The sequence below is a fragment of the Stegostoma tigrinum genome, chromosome 36, assembly GCF_030684315.1.
Source record: "Stegostoma tigrinum isolate sSteTig4 chromosome 36, sSteTig4.hap1, whole genome shotgun sequence".
NCBI lineage: Eukaryota > Metazoa > Chordata > Chondrichthyes > Orectolobiformes > Stegostomatidae > Stegostoma > Stegostoma tigrinum.
Window position 1 is genome coordinate 12,892,398 of NC_081389.1, and position 24,667 is coordinate 12,917,064.

A 24,667-nucleotide genomic window follows, 5' to 3' on the forward strand; every position below is an offset into this window, starting at 1 on the left:
GATTGAAAGGGAGTGTTCTTGTTTTGAACCTATGTTCCACAGTTCCTGACTCCCCCATGAAAGGCGACAGACCCCATCATCCACCCAGTCAAACTCCAAACAGAAGCTTTAGTGCTTTAATCAGATCACCTTCTCATTTTTTAAAACATCAATCAGTTCAGGTATAAATATCTGTAACCTCAACTAAGAGATGTTTCATTTTTCAATCTTGTAATGTTTTGAAATTTCTCTAAGGATTGGAATTAGAATCGGGTTTTATTGTTAGTACAAAAGTACAAGAGTGCAGTAAAAAGTGTACAATGTCGCCATCTTAGGAACAAAGTTATTAGCTACAAATCTGAGGTACTACCATCGATTACATACAAAAATAGGGAAATAAAGAATAAAGCTAAAACTCCTATATTACAGGTATTCATAGTACAAGTTAGGAAAATGAGGAAATAAAGTTAAAGGATAAACGTTACAGTCCCTCTATCGCCTACAGGCGCTACATGCCGGGGGTTTTCCACATGTGGTCTGGCTCTCACCCCACACTGGGCCAATTCCATCTGGGCTTGCAATGCGCTGACAGGCTGGACCACACTTGTCTCCAGTCTGCTGGCCATTCTGTTCCACTCTGAGCTCACTGACCGCTGGCCATTCTGCCCCACTCTGAACTCACCAGCCACTGGCCATCCTGCCCCACTCTGAGCTCACCAACCACTGGCCATTCTGCCCCACTCTGAACTCACCAGCCACTGGCCATCCTGCCCCACTCTGAGCTCACCAACCACTGGCCATTCTGCCTCACTCTGAACTCACCGGCCACTGGCCATCCTGCCCCACTCTGAGCTCACTGACGACTGGCCATCCTGCTCCGCTCTGAGCTCACTGATGGCTGGCCATCCTGCCCCGCTCTGAGCTCACTGATGGCTGGCCATCCTGCCCCACACTGAGCTCATTGACCCCTGGCCATCCTGCCCCACTCTGCTCATTGACCCCTGGCCATCCTGCCCCACCCTGAGCTCACTGACCCCTGGCCACCCTGCTGTGCCCGGGCCCACCAATGAACAACCATCCACTCCAGTCTGAGCCCTCAGCTGCAACAACACTCCAACACTGTCACTGTGCTCTCTCCACAAGATAAGTTTGTAAATAAAAACTAAGAAAATTTTGAAAAGAGAACAAGGAAAGGGAAAAAATGAAACCTCTCTTCATTAGTTTACAGATATTTTTATAAACAGCCTGCTCAAAGATGGTATTACACACCTCTGGAATAGGAGGTCACTTAACTGAGGACTTCCTGGCTTAGGAGATACAGACACTAACACTGTGTCACAAGAGTCTTTGAGATTGCAAGCTGCCAATAAGCTTGTCTGAATTAGCTCACCTTGCTGTGAGAGGTGTGCGATGAAGAGAGTAAAACAAATAACACAAATAGCATGAGGAAAGGTAATCTCACAGTGAACATTATATGCATGCAGCCTTATCTTCAAATAATGAGCCGCATTGTTGCTTCATCGATCCTTGAGTTTGATTGGTGCCTTTATGTTGATGAGAAGTAAATAACATTTATATCATCCACTTTTAACTGTGTGCCCAGAGTGTGTGCAATTAGTGGACAAAATATTGTTGCTTAAATCCACATCCATTATGGTTAAATAGTCACCAGTAGGAAAGAATCATAGAAGCCCTACAGTGTGGAAGCAGGCCATTCAGCCCATCTGGCCTACACCAACCCTTCCAAGAGCATCCTACCCAGGCCTACTCCTTCCCTACCCTATCCCTGTAACAGTGCATTAGTCTAACTCACCCTAACCTTCACACCCCTGGGCACTATGGGCAATGTAGCATGGCCAATCCACCCAACTTGCACACCTTTGGACTGTGGGAGGAAACCAAAGCACCCAGAGCAACCCACACAGACACAGGGACAATGTGCAAACTCCACACAGACAGTCGCTTGAGGGTAGAATCAAACCTGGGTCCCTGGTGCTGTGGGCCGCTTTACTAAATGAAATTACTGCGTAGTAGGCATCAAACCCATTTCACTAAGATGTAAACCTAGAGTTGATGGATTACTAGCCCAGTGATATTACCACTGCTCCACTATCTTGCTGTTGCCCTTTTAACGTTTACTCCTCAACTAACTTCAGTAAAGCAGACTATCTGATCATTACATTGTTGCTTGTGGGACCATACTATGTAAACCTGGTCCCACGTGTCCTACATTACAGCAGTGACTGCACTTTCTTGTTAGTGCATTTCTCTGGGAAATCTGGAGGTGAGGTCACTTACTTTATAAGTGCACCCCCCTTCCTTTCATAGAGGTCACCAACTATTAAAAAAAAATCTGAAGCACCAACAATCACAGTGTTCAAAACATTTCTTATCAACTCAGAACATAATGCACCACAGACATCAAGGATTAAACGATATACTGTAAATGCTACTGCAAAATCTTAATCCATTTTATTGGCAATGGAGAGTTTGCACACGACAGCTGTTAAGAATAATAGGTATCTGTCCATTAACAATCATTTTCAACAGTCAGGAGAGGGTGAAAGGTTAGACAAAAGATCACCCGATTAATCTGCACAGAAAATTCTGTGATATTTGCTCAATTTCTTGCAGAATGTGATCCTCTGCTGGTGACCGCAAGCAGGATTGGGACAAGCAGCTGAAAAATTATTAGACCCAATTTTAGAAGGAGAGAGGGAAATGTCAGCAATGCTAAGGCATTTTATACCAGCATGGGTAATGTTTTAATTTAGTTTGAAACCAAATCTAATTTTGAATGAAATGAGGGAGGATTTGTGGTCATATTAACAGTTTCATTTTTAACATTGCCGCTGAAAACACTTGCACTCATAGTATGAGACAACAAGGTGCAGAACTGGATGAACATAACAGGCCAGGCAGTGTCAGAGGAGCAGGAAAGCTGACTTTTCGGGTCTGGACCCTTCTTCAGAAAACCTGGTGACCACCAGTAGGATTGGGACAACCAGACGACAAATTATAAGCCTGTTTTCTAAACAAGGGTCCAGACCAGAAACATCAGCTTTCCTGCTCCTCCGATGCTGCTTGGCCTGCTGTGTTCATCCAGCTCTGCACCTTGTTATCTCAGATTCTCCAGCATCGGCAGTCCCTACTTTCTCTGCACTGGTAGTTTACTGACTTCAGAAACACGTACAATGCTCTAGATTTGAGATGAGGAGGAACTTCTTCAGCCACTGGGAGGTGAATCTGTGGAATACAGAGGTCTGTAGAGGCCCAGTCACTGAATGCATTTCAGACAGTCGTAGATAGTTTCTTGATTAGTAACAGGATCAAGCATTAAGGGAGAAGGCAAGAGAATGAGGTTGAGAAACATATCAGAAATGAAAGAATGTTGGAGCAGACTCAATGGGCTGAATGGCCTAATTCTGCTTCAATATCTTACGGATCAGCCAGATCCATCTCATGTAAAAGCAGAACGTTGCAGATACTGGAAATCTGAAACATCATCAGAGAACACTGGAGAAACTCAGCAGGTCTGGCAGCACCTGTAGAGAGAGAAACAGAGTTAACATTGCGTGAATGGCATGGCCCTTCTTCAGAACTACAGTGTCATGACTGTGTTGATCTAGGGCATCTGCTCCATTCAACCATCCTTGTGCAGATTAGAAGCAAGTTATCATGAGACCCTCTAGATTCAAGTCCCTTTGACAACTAAAAGATTTCTGGTGTAAACAAATATCTTAGCTTCTTGTATTAAACTACCAAGATAAAAAACCGAGTTGGGGAATGCAAACATTTTCTTCCTGTGCAATGCTCACTGGGGATTAGAGATTCCAATTTAGTGGGCAGGTCTAGAGAAGCCAGGATCGTTCTTTGTATAGCAGGAAAAACTCCTGGAGATGCAAAGTCAGTGTTTCATGTCACAACATGTTTTGAAAGATGATGAGAAACATTCAAATGGTGGAGAACCAGAGAATGCAGATGTGAAGTGACCGGCAAACGAACCAAAGATAAGATGAGAAAAATAAAGCGTGATCAAAATTCGCAAAGATGAGAAAGGAGAGAGAGGCCGACAATTCAGCCAATCATGTCTGTTCTCACAATCAGTATGATCATGATGGATCTTTGGCTTCAACACCAATTTCCTGCTCATCCTATGTCCCTTGAATACCACGAAGAATCTAATATCTGTCTCTCCCAGCTTTACATAATTCAACAATGGATTGTCCACAAGCCTCTGGTCCACTGCTTGATAGGGTGCAGCCATAGAGACATATAGCATGGAAACAGACCCTTCAGGCCAACTCATCCATGCTGACCAGAGATCCTAAATTAATCTGGTCCCATTGGCTAGCATTTGGCCCATATCCCTCTAAATCCTTCCTATTTATATGCCTGTCCAGATACCTTTCAAAATATTGTATTTGTAACAGCCTCCATCACTTCTTCTGGCAGCTCATTGCAAAAACAAAGTTAAATAGCTACAAAAAGTATGAAGACTGGACACATTGCCTCCCCTTCCCCCATTTGCAGCCTCGGAGCTACCCTTTCCCTGAAGCAACATGTCCCTGGCCACTGTGGAGTCAACAGCAATGTTCAAACCTTGAAATGGGCCCATAGTGAGAAAATGTTTTGGAAGCATTGACCTAATTTGTTAAAATTTGTCTGATAGCATTTCTTTGAAGAGTCTTACGATGGTTTTCCAGCTTAAAAAAGCTACGGTCCTTTGCCACTCCAAGCTTATGTTTGCAAGTCTCATATCAAGCTGCACCAAAATCCACCAAATTTGCAAGCATGACAGGCTGTCAGATATGGTTTGAACTGATTTGAATTCTTCAAATAAATGGGACCTGTGTCAAAATGTTAGTGGACTGGCATTGAAATAAGAGGCAATGAAGTCCATCTTTGCTTGACCAATTAATCTGCAGTTTACTCATCGTTTCAAATTTCAATTTAAGTCGATAAGTAAGTAAAAACCTATTCTGAAGATATTGGAATCCGTGCTGTGAAGTAACTCCTGTGTTTTCAGTACCTGCAACTGCCTGAAAATGGACTCTCCCCATCTATAGAAGTAACAATTTGCTAAGATAGTATTTGGTGGTTCTTTATGGGTTTGAACCTCATTGACCAGTGGTAAAACTTGTTCCATTATTTTCACATTACAGGTGGAGGTGATCCAATGGTTGGCACCACTTGGCTCATCTTTTCACTTGATTGAAAAGTAAAGCTAAATAAGTCAGGCATTCCATTGTAAATTCATGTAGCATGTTCTTTACGCTGGGTAACTGAAAATACTTCTTTATTCACTCTTTACAGAGGATAAAAGCCCATCGATAATGGGGCAAGTACTGTCTTCACGACAATCGATTGCTTGTGTCTGAGCATCTCCTTCAGTTAAAGGGATCAAGCCAACAATATCATTTTTCAAAGTAAACCATTCAGAATTTTAATGCGCAGGCCATAGTCGATTTGTCCAATTCTTCAAATTTTGAAGGCAGGCCATTATGCCTATTAAGTTTGTTCAAGCTCTTTGGTAGAGCTATCCAATTAACTGCACTCCCATGCTCTCTCTGCATAGCCTACAATTATTTTCCCCTTTAAGCACTTATTCCATTCTCACTTGAATGCTACTCAGATTGTGTTCCACATCACAGCAACTTACTTTGTTAGACAGTGTTGACTCTGCTTTTCCCCAGGGTAGGAGTACTGAAAACTTAGAGGGCTTGGGTTCAGGCTGAGAGGAGAGAGATACAAAGGCATCTGGAGTGGCAGTTTTTTTCACACCGTGGGTAGTGAGTGTTTGGAACAGGCTGCCAGAGATAGTGGAGGTAAGTACAATTTTGTCATTTAATAAACATTCAAAGAGGTACATGGATAGGACGGTATAGGGAGGGATATGGGCCAAACGCAAGCAAATGGGACTAGTTTAACTGTGAATACTGGGCGGCATGGACAAGTTGGGCCGAAGGGCCTGTTTCCATGCTGTAGACCTCAATGACTCAATGAAAGCAGTTGTGAACTCTTTCAAGAGATTAATTTTATAGGTACCATAGTGCCAGAGGGATGTTGCCTCATTGAAGAGAAACCTAGGGTTTAGCCTGATGGTCACCATACCTCAGACGAAGCTGTGAAGACAGGGCCTTCATGGTAACCTTGGCTAGTGAAAGAATTGAAACCTGCCCTGGTGACATCATTCTGCATCCCTAAGCTGCCTATCTGGCCAACTGAGCTAGCCAATAGAGAAAACGCAATGGGACATCTCTATCAACAATGAAGAAGGAAGTAGTTTTCCTCTCCAGAACAGTTTTCCCATTCCTGCACCGAATACCTTCGGCTGAAATGACTTTCCTCATTTTCTAAAGCCTACTTTTACATCGAGGTGGTGTAAATGTTGGATAATTGTAAATCCTGTCTCGAACACAATGACTCCCATTTTCACAGGGGTCATGTCTATTTCATGCAAATGCATTTCACAGGGACAGCATTTAGATTTTGTGATCCTTGGAATATGATATCTGAAGTGAAGAATTAGACCAGTAAGAGCTGGCCTGAGCTTTGTGGATTTGTTCAGACAGCTGGAGTGTCCCTTTAAAGTGGCATGATGCCCCTCTGGAACTGGTTCCAGGACACCTTTCGTCAAGGATACACGAGCTTTAGTGTCTATTGAGGTAGGTCAGACACTGTTGGATTGTTAAAAGTCATTATAAATGTGCACAAAATGGCACTACTGTAAAGCTCTTTGGAACAGTGAATGGACCTGTCAAAACCAACCATCAGATGCTACTATCAGAGAAACCCTGTCAAAAATGCCAGGGGATTACGTTGAAAGTATCAGCCAAATGGACCTCTCAAAAGTAGCAAGATGAGCAGTCAAAGCAAGCTGACAAGAGGATCTGCCAAAACTATCAAGCAGACCTGTTGAAAGCACTGTAATAGGAAGATATTAGAGTTTTTAAAACCTCTGCCCTTCCAGCCTCTGAAAACAAATACGTAGTGGATTAAAAATAATATAATTTGCTATTTCACTCTGTCTGTTGATATAAGCCTGAAGGTTTCAATTAATGGATCAGTGTTGTCGAACCATCCATTATCACAGGAGAATACTTGCCTGTTCACAGATTGACTTAACAACTACCAGTGGTTGGAAACATTTTGATATGGGACTAAGAATTCATTCTGTTGTTGTAAAGGACTATGTACTTAAGTGACACATTTATTGTTATAGTCTTCACTTAATTAAAGGCATCTAATTAGGGGAGGCAATGGCCTGGTGGTATTATCACTGGACTGTTAATCCAGAGACACAGATAACGTCTGGAGACATGGATTCAAATCTCACCACAGCAGATGGTGGAATTTAAATTCAATTTATAAAAATCTAGAATTAACAATCTAATGATGACCATGAATCAATTGGCAGAAAAACCCATCTGGTTCACTAATGTCCTTTAGGGAAGAAAACTGACATCTTTACCATGATATGGCCCTACATGTAATTCCAGACACACAGCAATGTGGTTCACTCTGAACTGGGCAATTATGGATGGGTAATGAATGCTGCTTAGTCAGCAATGCTCTCATCCTACAAATGTGTAAAAAAAAAATTAAATAAGCTTTTATTATCAAGATAGTGAAATAACTGCACAGAGGCTGGTGCCCCATCACTAGGTCACCCTTCATTTACTAGGGCAAAGTACACTGCTAGCTTGGAGTCAGTCTTCAACTGAGGAGATTCTAATCCCCTGATTAAACATTTATTTTCTTGCACAGTACACTAGCTGTGGCCAGTGAGCTCAGAGTCAGTCCCCTGAATTGAGGAGATTCTAAATGCCCTGTTGGTATTTTTTTTCACCCTACCAATGGCTGTGACCAGCCAGCTTGGGAGTCAGTCCTCTTGAGGAGATTCTAAACCCTGGTCATATTGGTCAGCCAAAGCATCCTGATTGGTCCAGGTTAACAACCCCAAGCAACGAGCTCGTAGTCAATGAGGTCCACCCAGTTCTTATTACTCTATTATCACCAAGCCAAACCACCTCAAAACATATGAAGAAGATAACCTAGACCCTAACTTTTTCTTATTTTAAAGGCAAATGCCAGATGTCGTGTTCCAGGTGCTATTCGATTGGTCAAACTACTGGATTTGAAGCAAAACACACTTTATTCATACGTGATAGTTAAAATCAAACAAAAGAAAGAAGGAATTGGAATAATTAACTCAATTGGAAAATAGAATAAAGGATTATTCAAACACTAAACAGTAACTGTTCCAATATGATAATATCTCATAAACACATCCTTGTCAAAGGCAAAGTCAGTAAAACAGATTGTCTCACGTGTAATTCTAGCAGCAAGAAGAGAAACTCCAGCTTTTAGCTGTAACAGAGAGAGAAAAACTAGATTCCAAATCCAGCTTCAAATGGTACTCAAAGACTAAAAATCCTGGTTCTGTGAGAGTTTGCCCCACCCATTCAGACTGCTTCTATTAATCCAAATTTTAAAAAAAGGCCCTCACAAACCATTTCATTTATTTGATTCAAGTACCTCTGTCTTAAAACCCCTCTCCAAAAAACAAACAGGACAAAATACACTTCTTATATCCATAGTATCACTACATGACATTACAAATTAACTGTGGCAAATGATTTTCAACACAGGTAACTATCATCCATTTTGGACCAAACAAAGGATACATTCAAGCATCATTTAAATGGTGAAAGGCTGGAGGCAGTGAAGAGCCAAAGACATGAAAATAGATCATGAAAACGGTTGTCAGCTGAAAAAGAATAATCTAAGGAGGCTAAAGGAATGTTAATCTTTATAAAGAGGACTGCAGTGAAAAACTGATGGAATTTTATTACAGGAGTCAAAAGCAAACCTCTGTCAGTCCAAATCCTGTTCAGGGAAGGTGTGCACAGTCATGCAGGATGATTACGAGAAGATATTATTGGTTGTGTAAGCTTTTCATTGAGAAAATACATGTGTCCTTGTAAACAGATAATTTTGATAGATTAGAGAAAACCAGCAGGTATGTGGTTAAGCAATGAGCTGGAAGTGTTAATACTTGACATCTTGCCAAGTTGCGCTCTGTGTGTTTTCAAAGCAACCAATCAAAAGGTAGCTCAATCAGATCCCAGTCATTGCTGATTCCACAGTGGACAGAAGATAGATAAAGTTTCTCACATACACTGTGGCTCCCTAAAGTTTCATTGTGATGCAGAGTTGTATTTCTGAGAATTTCACTCCAGAATCTGGCCTGTCAATTTTGCCTTTTCCAGAAGATGCAATGGTTTCCAATGGAAGAAATACTTTTAAAGAATACTGATGTGGCAGGGGAGCCTGTTGTGCTGTGTGTAAGTGAGCACTAGATTTTGTGTTGGACATTTGCGACATAAATTGCTTCAATAACTGTGTCAGCCACAACATAACTCAGTTGATAACACTCTCACAATGATAGGGCTGTGGTTCGAATCCTCCCTCTAGGACTTGAGCATAACAGTTAAAGTATATGTTCTGGTGCAACACTGAGAGCATGCTGACCTATTTTTTTTTGGGGTGGGGGTGCTGTTATTTGAATGATTATTAAGTTCAAGTCCCTTTATGTTGCTTTTTTTTGTGTTTTTATCTGTAGTGTCCTAAGTGACATTTATTCTTCAAGCAACATCACAAAGAAACAGATTACCTGGTCATTTATTGCTGTGTGCAAACTGACTCTAACTGTCCCGACGTTAGTGCAATGATTAGAATGATTCAGTGGCAACATTTCAGAATCAGTCAGTGTAAAGCACTTTCTACTGGGCATAGGAGGTTGAGAGGCGACCTTATAGAAGTTTATAAGATAATAAGGGGTATAGATCGACTTAATGGTGGATTTCTTTTCCCTAGGATGGAGATTTTGATACTAGAGGGGCACATCTTTAGAGTAAGGTGAGAAAGATTCAAAAATATATGAGGGGCAATTTTTTTACACAAAAGGGGGTTCGTGTGTGGAACGAACTTCCTGATGAAGTGGTGGATGTGGGCACAGTTACAATGTTTAAAAGATATTTAGGTAAGTACATGAATAGGAAAGGTTTGGTGGGAAATGGACCAGGAGCAGGGATTAGTTTAGCTTGGGACTGTGTTCAGCATGGACTGGTTGGACCAAAGGGTCTGTTTCTGTGCTGTATGACTCTATAACAATGAAAGACACTGTATCATTACAAGATTTTTTTTCCACCATTTGAATAGGAGGTTTGATCAATTAGGTTTCCAGGTCTGCATTTTTGCTTGTATGTTCACTGTGCCCACAAGAGTGAAAAAGTTAGCAAGGTGGCTATTATTGCAAATTCAGATTCTACTGCTTTGAGCAGAAATTTGTTTTTTGATGAAAAACATAAATGGATGTTATTACCATTTTTAATTTTAAAAATACAACTAGTTTTGACAGGCAATGATGGATTCACTGGTTTCCAAATAGCAGTATGAAAACAAAATATTTAAACCTAATGAAACATCCTGACATAGAGCATGAAATACATTCATCTCTCATCCAAACATACGAGAATTAATCTGTTGTAACCACAGTCAATTTTCATTATTGTAACGGATATGTTTGCATCACAGGCTGAAGTTTGACTGAAAGTATAATTTAGTGGATAATCTGAAGCAACTGTGAAAAACCAAGTACATTTATGAAAATATTAACATTTCAACCCTGAAATATATGAAGACATGGTGAGAATGATGAGGAGGCAGAAAGTTAATTGCTAATCTCAAAAAAAAATACTCTTCATTATAATTCTCCATAATCCTCTGTGATGTCAGAAAAAGTAAAATCAGCTTTTATCATTTGATTAAAAATTGTACAACTCTTGAGTGTGTATAAAAATGCTCAACTTTGAGGGCTTGGAAATTTGAAGCAAGCAGTTATTTGACAAAGATTTCCTTTGGTATCATCTTTGGTGTTACTCAATTTAGTAAGGAAAGTTTGCAGTTATATTGGGCCTTTCATGGTCCTAGGATGCCGCAAAATAATCAAAAGTCACGAATTATTCTTGTGCAGAGGTTTAGTTGTGCATTGGTCAGCATCCCTGCCTCAGTTCCGGGTACAATTTTCACTTTAGGACTGATAGCCACAAAAGGTATATTCACAGTATACCAAAATGGTTTACTTGTAGGATGTTTCCAATACACCTGGTGGTAAGAGTAGGGGACTTCCCTGGTTGGCTGCAATGCAGAGGGCACTGGCAAATCACTGTAATACTCTGCTAAACAAAACCAATGGACATCCATGATCACCAATGCCATCCAAGAGCGTGATAGCTGATGGAATAATTGTTATAACGTAAGAAATAGAGCAACCAATTTCCAGGAAAGATATTGAAGACAGCAAAGTGATAATGATCTGATTATCTAGGTATTTTAAAATATAACTGTTTGAATGGTAACTATTGATCAGGAAGGACTTGCCTGCTTTACTTTAAATAGTATCATGGGATCTGTTACATCTGTGTGAGAGAGTAGACAAGGCTTTGGTTTTATTTCATATTTATTTTTATTTATTATATGCAGGTCTTATTTATTGTTGCAATCAATGTGCCAAAGAATAATGACTCAAAGGAGGCTCTATTGACGGTTGCAGTGTGATATGGGCAACTTCTTTAGCAAGCCCAAAACTTCACTACAACATTCTATGTCCTAACGAACACTCATATTCTTCGAAAGTATAACATCAGCAATTTTTAGTTTTAAGTTGGAGAAGCACTAGATTATGACAAGATGACAATCTAAAACCGCAACAGTTAAAACAGTGACATGAACAACAGGTGCTACTTGACTATTGGTAGTTGGTTAGGAACCAAACATCAACAAATAGGGTGGCCAACAAAATTTCATACACACTGATCCAACTCCAAACCGAAGCAATATTTATTTTGCTCAGTTACTGGCAAAACTGTCAGTTGCACAACTAACAATGTTGTCCGAAGCAGTGTTAGTTGCTTTAATTTTATTTCTGTAGGTTTCAAACCTATGAAATTGACAATAGACTCCACCAAGTCCTCCATTCCATTTGATGGCTCAATCACACACCTTCTCACACCAACCTCCCTCACCTGCAAAATTGTAGGTGAAATTGTGATTTGCATAGCTAACAAAAAGCTCAATCTTCTGAAATTCTTCACAGTCTCTGGGTGGAATAAAGCTTCAGTCTGGTGAAGAGTTGGATAAAGCAAACAAAAGAAGATAGCTCTGAGCTCTTTGACTGGATTTAATTGTCTGTGGGGGTTTACTGTGGGGGCCATAGACACATAGAGCTGTACAGCACAGAAATAGACCCTTCAGTCTAACTTGTCCATGCCTATCAGATGTTCTAAATTAATCTAGTCCCATTTGGCCCATATCCCTCCCAAACCTTCCTATTTATATACCCATCCAGATGCCTTTTGCATGTTGTAATTGTACCAGCCTCCACCACTTCCTCTGGCAGCTCGTTCCATACATGCACCACCCTCTGTGTGAAAAAGTTGCCCCTTAGCTCCCTTTTAAACTTTTCTTCTCCCACCTTAAACCTACACCCGTCTAGTTGCGGACTCCCCCACCTTGGGGTAAAGACCTTAACTATTCACCCTATACATGACCCTCACAATTTTCAGAGAGAAATTTTGCAGATGTTTTTCATGAATAAATATTTAATAAATAAATCTGGTTGCAAACAATCTGGATTAGCCTTCCTTTTCATTCATTCAACTGACTTTGGCATCACTGCCCGTGCCAATATTTCTTGCCCATTTCTAATTTCTCTTCAGGAAGGGGTTAATGAGCTGCCTTCTCACAGCACTGCAATCCCTCAGGTACAGGGATACAGGCAGTGCTGCAAGGGAGGGAGCTCCAGCAGTAGTGAAGGAAAGGCAATATACTTTCAAGTAAGGATGTTGTATCTTGTATGAAGGGTCCTCAGAGGCAGTGGTGTTGCCATGCATCTGTTGCCCTCGTCTTTCTGTTCAAGGAACCTTAGCAAGTTACTGCAGGGCATCTTATAGATGGTGCACAACTGCTGCCCATGTGCATCAGTGGTGAAGAAATTAATTTTAAAATTGGTGGATGGGGTACCAAATAAGTGCTTTATCCTGAATGGTGTGAAACGCCTTGACAATTGTTGGAGATACACTCATTGATGCAAGAGATGAGTATTTCATCCCGATCCTAACTTTTTGAATCATAGATTCCCTACAGTATCGAAGCAGGCTATTTGGCCCATTGTGTCAACACCAGCCCTGTGAAGAGCATCCACCCTTACCCAATGCCCTACTTTATACCCCTGTAACCCTGCATTTCCAATGGGTAATCCACCCAGCCTGTACATCCCTGGACACTATGAGCAATTTAGCACAGCCAATCCCCCTGAGCTACACATCTTTAGACTTTGGGATGAAACTGGAGCACCCAGCGGAAACCCACACAGACATGGGGAGAAAGTGCAAACTCCAGCAGACAGTTGCCTTGTCCCTGGCACCACTGAGCCACAGTGCCACCCCTTATATCATGTAGATGGTGGACAGGCTTTGTGGAAACAGGAGGTGAGTTACTTGTTACAGGATTCCTAGCTCCTGATCTGGGCTTGTAGCTACAGTATTTATATGGCTTGTCGGATGGGTTTCTGATCAACCCTCAGAGCATTACAAGTGGGTGAATCAGTGATGGTGATGCCACTGAACATCAAGTACTTCAATTCCCTCATGATTGAAATAATCAATGCCTGGCACTGATGCAGCATGAATATTATTTATCACTTTGTCAGCGGAAGTCTGGACGCTGTCCAAATCTAAGTTGATATGAACACAGGTTGCTGCAATATCCGAGGAGTCACAAATGGTGCTGAACATCCCACAATCATTAGTAACATTCGCACGTCTGACCTTATGATGGCAGGAAGGTCATCTGAAGCTGGCTGGGCCTTGGTATTTCCCTGGGAAGTCTTTCAGAGTCGTCTTGCAGCTGTGTTGACTGATCTCTAACATCCATAACCATAGCCATAGTCTGGGACAAAGACAAGGGGAGAGAGTTTTACTGGTTCTAAGACGATATGTTGTGTTGTTTCATTTTTTTCTGTATTTTTGATTGTGAGCTGAAATGAGAAAAGAGCTGGTTGAAAATCAATGTTCGCTGACGGATTACTGTGTATTCTGAAAGTAAGGAATATGACACTTATTATCACTTACACAGGTACTGGTCCAGACAGTAACTAAAGTGGAGTTTGCAGACGAGCTGGAGTCAAGCATTATACACTAATGGCGATTCAGCTGGCAATGCATTGCCGATTGGTTTGTAGCTTGTTGACCAATTATTGATGGCAAAGACATTCTGCTTGCCAAAAACAACATGATTGGTTCGCAGGTAGCTGGACAGCTTGGCCTGTGAAGAAGATTTGAGAGAAAAATCTTCAACAGTTTGGGAATTGTCTCTGAACTCTGCAGCAAATTAATTTTAAGCATCAAGAAAACAAATTCATTTTCCCTTCAGCTGCTGCTGTTAGTTACGACTTTGAATTAATAAGTCAGGGAGTAAGTGAGTAGTCACCCTGCATCTCCTTCAGTGAAATCATCCAGAGAAAGTAAAAATAAGATTCAACATTCTGATCAGCACAAAAATCGTCTCAGACACCCTGTGAACAGCAATCATTCAACTGATTTTGCAACTAACTAATCCTAAGCTTAGCCCTAACCCAGTCTTCCCCCCGCCCATAATACCCATGCGTTCTTGTTTTGTGTGTGTGTGTGTGTGTGTGTGTGTGTGTGTGTGTGTGTGTGTGTGTGTGTGTGTGAGAGAGAGAGAGAGTTTGTTTGTGGAGGGGTATGTGTGAGGAGTAAAGTGTGTGTGTGTGCAAGACTGGAGTGTGTGTGTATGTGTGTGTGTGTGTGTGTGTGTGTGTGTGAGAGAGAGAGAGAGAGGGAGAGAGACATGGTATGTGTGAGACACTATTTGCTTTTATATATTTGTGTAAGTGGGAGTTTATCGAAGGTTAGAATTGTATCTGTTACAGTGATTGCCAAGGGTTTATAATTTTTTATCTGCAGCTACAGTCTGTTACTTGGAATAAATAGTAATTCCTGAGAAGTACAGAAACCTGATCTGTGCTTTCTGCTCACCTGGGCCTAAATTTCAAGTTAACTGGGAATTCTGCATACTTTATAAAATCAGTAACTTTTGTGATCAGTCTAGAAAGAACAGGGCTTGTGTCGTTCTCAAGTAAGCCATAACAATAGTGTTTAGTTGTTTAAAAGCATGGGTAATCAAAATTCGACGTAGAACAGCAATGGAGAGTCAAAAGGCATATTGGGGGCATGTGCCTCTATAAAGCTTTCAGTGTCATTGATGCTTTGAGTCTGATATGACTCTTCTTCAGAAGTGGGGAACAAACCGTTATATAAAAACTAAAAGAACTGCAGATGCTGTGAGTCAGAAACAAAAACAGAAATTTCTGGAAAAGCTCAGAAGGTCTGGCAGCATCCATGAAGAGAAACTCAGAGTTAACGTTTCGGGTCCGGCGACCCTTCCTCAGAAAAACAATGTTAGCTCCGTTTTTCTCTCTCTCCACACATGCTGCCAGATCTGCTGAGCTTCTCCAGCTTTCTCTATGTTTGTTCAGGTTTCCTGCGTCCACAGAATTCTGTCTTTATAGGAGCCCTCTCTCTATATATATATTTGGATTAGCAATGGGAAAAAGCAGGGTTTCAGGGATAGCATGATGTGCTCTTTGGAGAGTCGGTGTGGACTTGTTGGGTCGAATGGCCTGTTTCCACACCGTAGGGACTGTGTTCTATGGAGTAATTTAGGCCACTCCCTCAGTGAAGACTCAGCCAGCGAAACCTCCATGTGAGACCACCCCCCACCTTTGTATTATGAAGTCACTCAGTTCATTTATTGATAGAGCTTAGTGAACTGAATCCAAGCAGCACAGCCAAGTTTGCTAAAACAGGGAGTACGTATGATTTTCAGGCAATCAGCCTAATTTGGGGAAAAGGTAACTTAAATTGTTGTTTCAGAGTTGTTTCTTCAACTTGCGAGTGTTTTAATAAAACTAAATTTGAATTACGTTTGTCTTGTACAGTAACAGCACCTGGATAAATGTGTTTTTTGAGTAATAAAGTGGACAAGGTGTCTGTGTAAAATATTTCACAGTCAACAGCATTCAGTAAATTCAATGGTATAGTTTCCACACCCTTTTCGCGAAGGCGTTTCCATAGGTTCACAAGCATTTGAATGAATTAACTTCTCTTTAACATAGAATTGAATAAAGTGTTCTTGGACGTAGAAGTGACAAAGTGTCAAGCATTTGCGTGAACTAATTTCTCTTCATCTCAGTCATTAATGATCAACTCCTAATCCTGAGACAGTATCCTCAAATTTTAGATTCCCCGGTCAGTGGAAGCGACTTCTCGACATCTACCCTATCCCGCCCCTTCCAATAGTCATGTGTTTCATTGATGAGGGGTTTGCCAGGCAACCAACCCACCATTCAGCAGGTGGTGAATCTTTGACACTCTTGACTCCAGACCACTGTGGAATGTCAATGTGCGTTGAATTCAGAAACCATTGGGTTTCTGGGCACTAATAACATCAAACTGTCCAAAGATTTGCAGGTTGGGTGGATTGGCCATGCTAAATTACTCTGTAGGGTCCAGAGATGCGTGGGTGAAGTGGATTAGCCATGAGAAATGAAGATTTACAGGGATAGAATGGAGGGGTACAAGGGGTGTCTGGGTAGGATGCTCTTCAGGGGACTGGTGTGGACTCAATGGACTGAATGGCCTGCTTCACATATATATGGGATATAATGGGCTTGAATGCTTTGGTACTGTTGGAGAGGTGTCCTGCTGCTCCAGTTGAGGTTATTTCCTCATCTGTATCATAAAGGTTGCTTGAAATATTGACATGTTTTGTGTCGACTGAAAACACTCCACAACAGAATGCATGAGTTTTCACAGTTAGCCCAATTACGCCCTGAGGTCATCGTTGCATCTTCTGAAGCAGTAGGGATCCTATGATTCTACAAACATCATCGGAACTGAGGCTGACTCTCGACATGATTCAGTCGAATCACAAAGTAGGCTTGATGGAATGTATAGCCTACTCCTGTACTTACGATGCTGTGTTCAGGCAAATTAACTCTGGGTTCCACTTATTAGCGTTTCGTCCCTCCACTGCTGGTATTAACCCAGCAACAGATGGCAAGTGACACTGTTTTGTGTCTCAGCATGTGCTGAGCATGACAAGCGAACCCTTTCTAAGCCATTTCATAGAGAGGTTAAAACTGAACCTCCATCTTATGTATCAGGGTAAGGTTGACAGATTTCCTGTCATGAAGAACGTAACAAAAGAGGTCTCACAAGCAATTAAAATAAAGGACAAGAATTTTCATTACAGATATCTAGCATGAGCAAAACCAAAAATTATAACATAAAATCTAATGAAACATTTGTATTTGGACTAGCATCAGATTATGGATTTTTAAAAAAATCCGGTTCAGCATGAATGGCTCAAATGTGGCCTAAATTGGACACTCATACGTTGTGAAATTAATTGAGACATTAGTGTAATATTGTAGTATTTGGCCAGGATCCACACAATTACTGGGTGAATCAGCAGCTTCACAATGTGGCGATGAACCATTCTTAATGAGATTTCTTGCCACATTGAAGCTGCCTCAAAGAAGGACAAACAAGGCAAAGGTTCAGATTGCGACTCACCTCGTGGGAAACATTCAGGTTTTATCTGTGAGCTGATTTCAATTGATTTCAACTTCACCCCAATTCTCTTTTCCTCCCTACGTTTGATTAACGTCATTGTATGTGTGCGTTTTTCTGCCTCTCAGTCTAAACACAGCCGGGACGATCAATAATCATTTTCATCTGCAGGGCCCTGTTTTAATATATTGCCTCAAACGTCTCCCGCACTCTCAGAAAATGCCAGGCTGGATAATATCCTGAGTGACCATAGTGAAGTGGGACTTCAGCAATTATAAGGTTAGACTGATTCTTAGAACTAGATTCAAAATTCGTACACACACTGAGTAAGGACATGCTGATGTGGGCAAGGAAATCTTCGATCATGCATGTTTTGGTGATCACAGGCCAGATAGCTGCATATGATGAGAAATACAGCAAGGCTAACCTGATCCCACTTGCAGGTTGGTATCAAGGTTCAAAGCGAGCAAAAAGTTGAGAGCCCAAAGCCTGGGTGCATTAATCTAATCAACTATGAATAGATCATGATTAGAATTGGATATAATGCTTTGGCATTATTGGAGAGGTCTCCTGCTGTTCCAGGTGGGATTATTTCCCCGTCAATGTCATAAAGAATGCTTGAAATACTGATCAGAATCTTTTGTTTCGTGTCAACACAACAGAATGCACATGAGTTTTAACATTTAGCCCAATTGGCTTGACCAACATTGCACCTCTGAACCTCTTTTCAGTTTACTCCTCTAACCCAATCAGCATACCCTTGGATTCCATCCTCACTCTGGTGTTGAAATAACTTTCCCATAAAGATGTCAATAAATCTCAGTGTGTGGTAATAAATTCTGCACATCACCGCTCTCTGGCAAAAAATGTTGCTCCTGAAATCCTTTCTGGATTTATTATCGATCTATCTTACTTATTTAGTGCTATCTTATTATCCCTGGTTTTGCTTTGCTTCAAAGGTACAAACAACATCTCTAACCAGCTTACTGAACACCTTCATAATCTTAAAAAAAACCTCAATCATATCATTTTTGTTTGATCAAATTCTAGTATAGGTTCTCCAGCTCTCAATGCAAATTCCCACCAGACTTATTAGTAACTGTTCAATGCTGTTTGTTGTTACATTGTGCACAATGGTAAAGCTATAGAGCAGGATGCTCTGTGCATAGAATAACTTCTTAGCAAAACAGGAACACATAACTACTGAATTCTCAGTAACATCACAGATTACTTCACATTCTCATAGACAAATTAATTAAAGCCAATCTCTGTGTCTCCCTGCCTCTCTGCATGTACATTTCTAGATTCCAACATTATTAACTAAAAGCTCTTCCTTGACATTATTAGTTGAACTGTTTAGCTAAATGTATTCCCCTTAATTTATCCCAGAGGCTCAAACACATACTCATTAGCAACTATCTGTAGAACCTCTCAGCAATCTCTTTTATGAAGAAAAGAATACCAACTCATTTGCCAATAGAAGATAAAGGGAGCCAATTTCTATAGATATCGTAGCCTAGAATTGACTGTATTGTATTGAAACAGCAACCCGAGGTTCAATCGGGGCAATTCTCATAACTGCTTCGTAGACTTTTTTTGTGAAATGTTGGTCTCCTTGACAAAGCATGTGCACAATGCCTCTTACCAATATTTTATAGATGCACCGTAGAAAGCATCCTAGTTGGATGCTTCATAGCTTGGTATGGCACCTGCTGTGCATAAGACTGCAAGAAATAACAGAGTTGTGAATGCAGCCCAGTCCATCATGGAAACAAGCTTTCCTTCTACATTTCCCACTGCCTTGGGAAAGCAGCCAACATGATCAAAGATCTCTCTTACCCCAGTTAAACTCCCTTCCATCCTCTTCCATCAGGCAGAAGATGCATAAGTTTGAAAACACATACCAACAGACTCAAGAATGGCATCTTCCCTGCAGTTATCAGACTTTTGAATGCACCTCTCACAAATTAGAGTCAATCTTTCTCTGCACCTTCTCTGCAGCTGTTACATTATATTCTGCATTCTGTTCTATTATCTCGATGTGCTTACATAAAGTATGATTTATTTGGTTAGCACACAAAACAATACTTTTCATTGTATCTCAGTTCATGCGACAATAATAAATCAAACTGAATCAAATCAAAGCTGATGACAATCTGATGATAAATCAATCCTCAACAAAATGTTTGCCACAACTTAATTAGAATAAAACAAAGTAGGCACTCTGCAAGATTTCTTATAATTACAGAAATTTCTCTTCATCTCCTATTAAAGTCATCTCAATTTGAATTGAAAGGCAAAGGGTAGAGTGCTTGAGAGGCTTATCATGTTTAGATTCTGCTAGAAAAGCAGAAACAACATTTTGCAGGCACTAGAATGACTTGCAGTAATGAGGCTGCCGAAATAATCTACAGTCTCAATTGAGTTGTTCTTATCAGTGAAATAGTGATGGGTCAGGATGTGCAGGAAGTTCGCTTACTTTTGACAGCTTTATTACATTGTGCTTAACAACACAGATGGGAATTCAAGGTGACGTTATCAAAATTTAATGAATGCATAACATAAAACTGAAAAGTTTGCACTAATGGGTCACTGGCTAATGATGATCTGATCATTGTTTTACATTCCATGAATGAGAACAATCTCTTTGTTTAACTGATCATGATTTTCAGCAAACCTGGTAATAATTTGCTAATTGTAAGGTGTTGAAGGACGGTTTTGTTTTTGTTTATTTCAGGAGCCTGGACAATAATTAGAATTTTCTAAAGAATCTTTGTTATAAGTGAGTGTGTGCCAATGAAATAACAAGCTCCAAAGCACAGGAACTTCAAGAATAATAACAGTGCAGCCTTAAATCTTTGGCACTGCCTCTCCCATGCTGATGAAGCAAAGAGATATGCCACAGTACAAAAATCCACCTTTTCAATTCCCATCAACACCAAAAGACAACCTAGAATCATTGAATAACTCAAGCACAGAAGGAGACCATTTATCTGTCCTTGTCTTCCTGCAAGAGTACATTGGCTATTTCCACAGAAGATGGAGAATCTGCTTTATCCCCATTGGAGCAACAAGTCTTCTTATTGTAGTGGGAATAAGAAACATCGCTCATTTCTCGTCTTTATCTATGTTTGTGTAAAATACCACTGATAAAATTCATCCCACTTTCAATTTCCAGCACTAACCTAGAAAGAGTGAACAGATGGGCTTTGCACTGCAGAAGATGTATTGATTTGCATTCAGAGTTAAACATGGGATAATAGAGAGAGAAGGTATTTGACTCCAATCTGATACGAGAATGTGTTCAAACAGTTTATATGGTAAGCGCACAGAATTAAACTATCAAGCTAATGTCTTGAAGAGTTCTGTAAATGGCACGATTTTCTACAATCAGAACAATACACTGCATAATAAATAACAGACAGCAGGTTAAGAGTGATGCAGAGTTCTCTGCAAATATGCTTCCAAGTTCTCGCTTTTTCAACCAATTGCTGCTAAAGGCTGATTAATGAAATCTTGGTGGAGTTTTGCTCTGTGTCATAACCACTGGGAATTAGAGAGACTAAAAGTCCATTAAAGTGGTCTACAATAGCCGTCAGCAAGAGGAGAAATTTAATGCATCCGTGGCTGAGATTTAAATCAAGAGGTGAAGAAACACATCGACTATACACTTTTATCAGCGTTCTCTTTTCAAGTCCCTTTCTTATATGCTTTTGTCACTTTGTTCTTGAGACATTGCAGACACTGATAAGGCTCTATTTAATACCCATCTCGAAATGCCATAGTGATTTCATTTTCACAACTGAATGCTTTCCTTCCTAGACTTACAGGGCTACCTCAAGCACTCAACTTTGCAAATGTCATAAAATTAGGTAGAAATGTACGCTGTGAGAAAATGCAAAGGGAGCACAGACAGGCTGATTGGGTGAGCAAGACATGGCAAATGGAATGTAGCATGCATAAGTATGAGCTTTCATAACAGTTGAATTTGATAAGAAGAATGGAGGAGCAGAGTATCTCGTAAGACTATAAGACATAGGAGCAGAAATTAGGCCATCCTGCCCATCACATCTGTCCTGCCATTCAATCATGGCTGATAAGTTCCTCAACTCCATTCTCCCACTTTCTCCCTGTAACCCTTGATCCCCTTGATAATCAAGAACCTATCTATCTCAGTCTTAAATGTACTCAATGACCTGGCCTCCACAGCCTTCTGTGGCAGTGAACTCCATAGATTCACCACTCTCTGGCTGAAGAAGATTCTCCTTATCTCCATTCGAAGATGTCTTCCCTTTACTCTAAGGTTGTGATCTCAGGTCCTCGTTTCTCCTACCAATGGAAGCAACTTCCCAACAGGCAATCTGTCAAGGCCATTCAGTATTCTGTAAGTTTCAATTGGACGCCCTGCCATCCTTCTAAACTTCAAAGAGTATAGTCACAGAGTCCTCAAATATTCCTCATCTGTTAAGCTTTCCATTCCTGGGACCATTCTCTTCTGAACCTGCTCTAGGGCCAGTACATCTTTCCTGAGATATGGGGCTCAAAACTGCACACAATTGCTTAAATGTTGAAAGGTTGTAAAGTATTAAAGCCCAAAAGCACCAGTGTGTCCTGGTTTCTGAGTCACTGAAAGCTAAATTGGAGGTGAAACAAGCAATGCTAGCAAAAATATTAGCAGACTGATTCGTGTGTGTGAGTTTATAAAGGACTTCCAACCATGTAGCTTGGAGGGAACGGTGACCAAGACCCCCATCATAATCCCTTAGGGTTGCTAATTCAATTACAGATTTATCAGAATAGCCAGTGAAGAATTTTAGTTACAAGTCTAGGATGAAAAAGGTGAGGTTAACCTTTGAGAAAAAGAGGTTTCAGAGGTTGCAGAAGGATTTAGTTGAGCTTTGTATAATTAGGACAGGTTCAGTGAAGGTACTTGAGACAAACCTGTTCCGATTAGCAAATGGTGCAAGGACCAAGGAACTTAGATCTTGGGCGCAGGGAGAATGTGAAGAAGGAAATTTTGCACGATGAGTGGTAATGACCTGGAAACCATTGCCTTTAAAATAGTTGGCAGCAGAGATGTTGTATTTGCACGGTTTTGAGGATAGAGCAGGAACTAATTACATTACTGTACATAGGTCTAACGTAAACTCGATTGGCCAACTGGCCTCCTTATGTCACAATGTATTGCCCTCTAATTATGCTGGAAAGTTGCACAGAGAACATTATAGAGCCTAAGGGAGAGGCAGTGGCATAATGATAATGTTAGGAGACTTGTAATCCCAAGAAACAGACAAAATAATCGGAGGAGGGTCTAGGCCCGAAACATCAGCCTTCCTACTCCTCTGATGTTGCTTGGCCTGCTGTGTTCATCCAGCTCTACACCTTGTTATCTCAAATAATCAGAGGATACATGTTCAACTCCCACCACTGCAACTGGGGGAAGAAATCTTAAACCACAATGAATGTAAAGACTGTTTCAAAAGTGCAATGAAAATACCATTGATCGTTCAATCATCTGGTTCACAAATGTCCTTCAAAGAAGGACGTCTGCCATCCTTATCTGGTTTAACCTGCATGCATAGCGAAAGCTATGTGTTCAACTCTATTACCATCTGAAATGACTAAAAAAGCCACTCACCTTAAAGATCTAGATGACAAATACTGACCATGCAGGATTGCACTCACCATCTGATAAGAATAAAGATGAATGGCACAACAATGCAGCTGAGGTGATGAGTATGGAGGCTACAGAATATTTAAAGGGATGTTAGATAAAGGCAGAGATGTTCAGGGTTCTGGAGATAGGTCTTTGACGTAATCATTGCATAGCTTTGTTCCCTAAAGATGATGTAAGAACTTCTGTTTATTTCAAGCACTTTTTTGTTTCTAGTTCTGAGCCAATTTACTGGTTTCCCTTTGAAGAGAAGTAAAGGAGATCGAGGAGGGGCTTAGGGAGTGAATGTGATCTTTGATAAGGTCTTCAAAACAGATCCTCTTGAAAGGCTGGTACTGTAACTGAACAAAGAATAGTTCAGTTGTAGTATTTTATAATAGCTACATAATTGGTTGATTCATAGGACAGTGAATGGCATTGTTGTCAGCTGGCAAGAAGTTTATTTCTTGGGGTCCCATGGGATTATATTTTGCATGCTCTTTTGGTCAGTATTTCAACAAATAATCCGGACATTTATGTTATATATAGACAGGCTAAATTTGCAAAGTTGGCAAACTCCTACATGATTTGCTACAAGAGAATTTGGCTTAATTTGGAACAAGGGCAAACAGGAGGTTGATCAAAATAATCACGCAGAAATTCAAACAAAATGTTTCAGAATGGGGAAATACTCCAAGGAAGAACAATCACTTAAAATGTTCAACAGTTGCTCTTCAAGGAAATGAAAAAAGAACAGGCTGTCTGTGTCGACAATGAATTGAATCTGTTGCAACAATGCTGAGTGGCAGTGAGGAAATCAAATTACAAGCTGAGATGCATGAAAAGGGCAACATCCAAGTGAAATACAGAGATAATTATCCCAATTTATAAATCATTGCTATAATGGCATTTAGTACGTTGCAGCATTAAAAAGATATGAGAAATACCAGATATAGAGGAGAGAAGCCATTATGATTGAAGGGATTGAATTAAGAGGAGCTATTACAGAATGTAGGTACGTACTCGATGGAAATGGAAAGGCTGGGAGATGATATGATCAGTGCTGTCGAGGGTAGATAATTTAGGTCATGACAAATATTTTGTCATTTTGCCCCAAACAGTGAAAGTAAAGGACATGTTAAAAGGGAAATAAATTCAAGTTGAATGTGTGGAACAGATATGCTTGATTTTATGGAGGTAGCCAGGGTTCCATTGAATTCCAAGCTTTTGTATTGATATGTGAACTGATGGAGCCCAGTCAGACCATATGGAAGCCTTTATAGACAGACTGTAATGTCCAACTTTTTAGTTT

General features: G+C 40.5%; 1 long non-coding RNA gene across 1 annotated transcript in view; it reads right to left on the reverse strand.

The window, feature by feature from the left end:
• The window catches only part of LOC125446895 (uncharacterized), a 43,646-nt gene extending 20,096 nt beyond the window's left edge, over positions 1-23,550 (reverse strand). The window contains exons 1-3 of the long non-coding RNA XR_007246481.2: positions 23,341-23,550; positions 14,178-14,370; positions 13,875-14,083 (exon numbers count right to left, since the gene is read on the reverse strand). This is a non-coding gene — a long non-coding RNA (uncharacterized LOC125446895). The remainder of the gene's footprint in view (positions 1-13,874; positions 14,084-14,177; positions 14,371-23,340) is intronic.
• Positions 23,551-24,667: the final 1,117 nt, after the last annotated feature.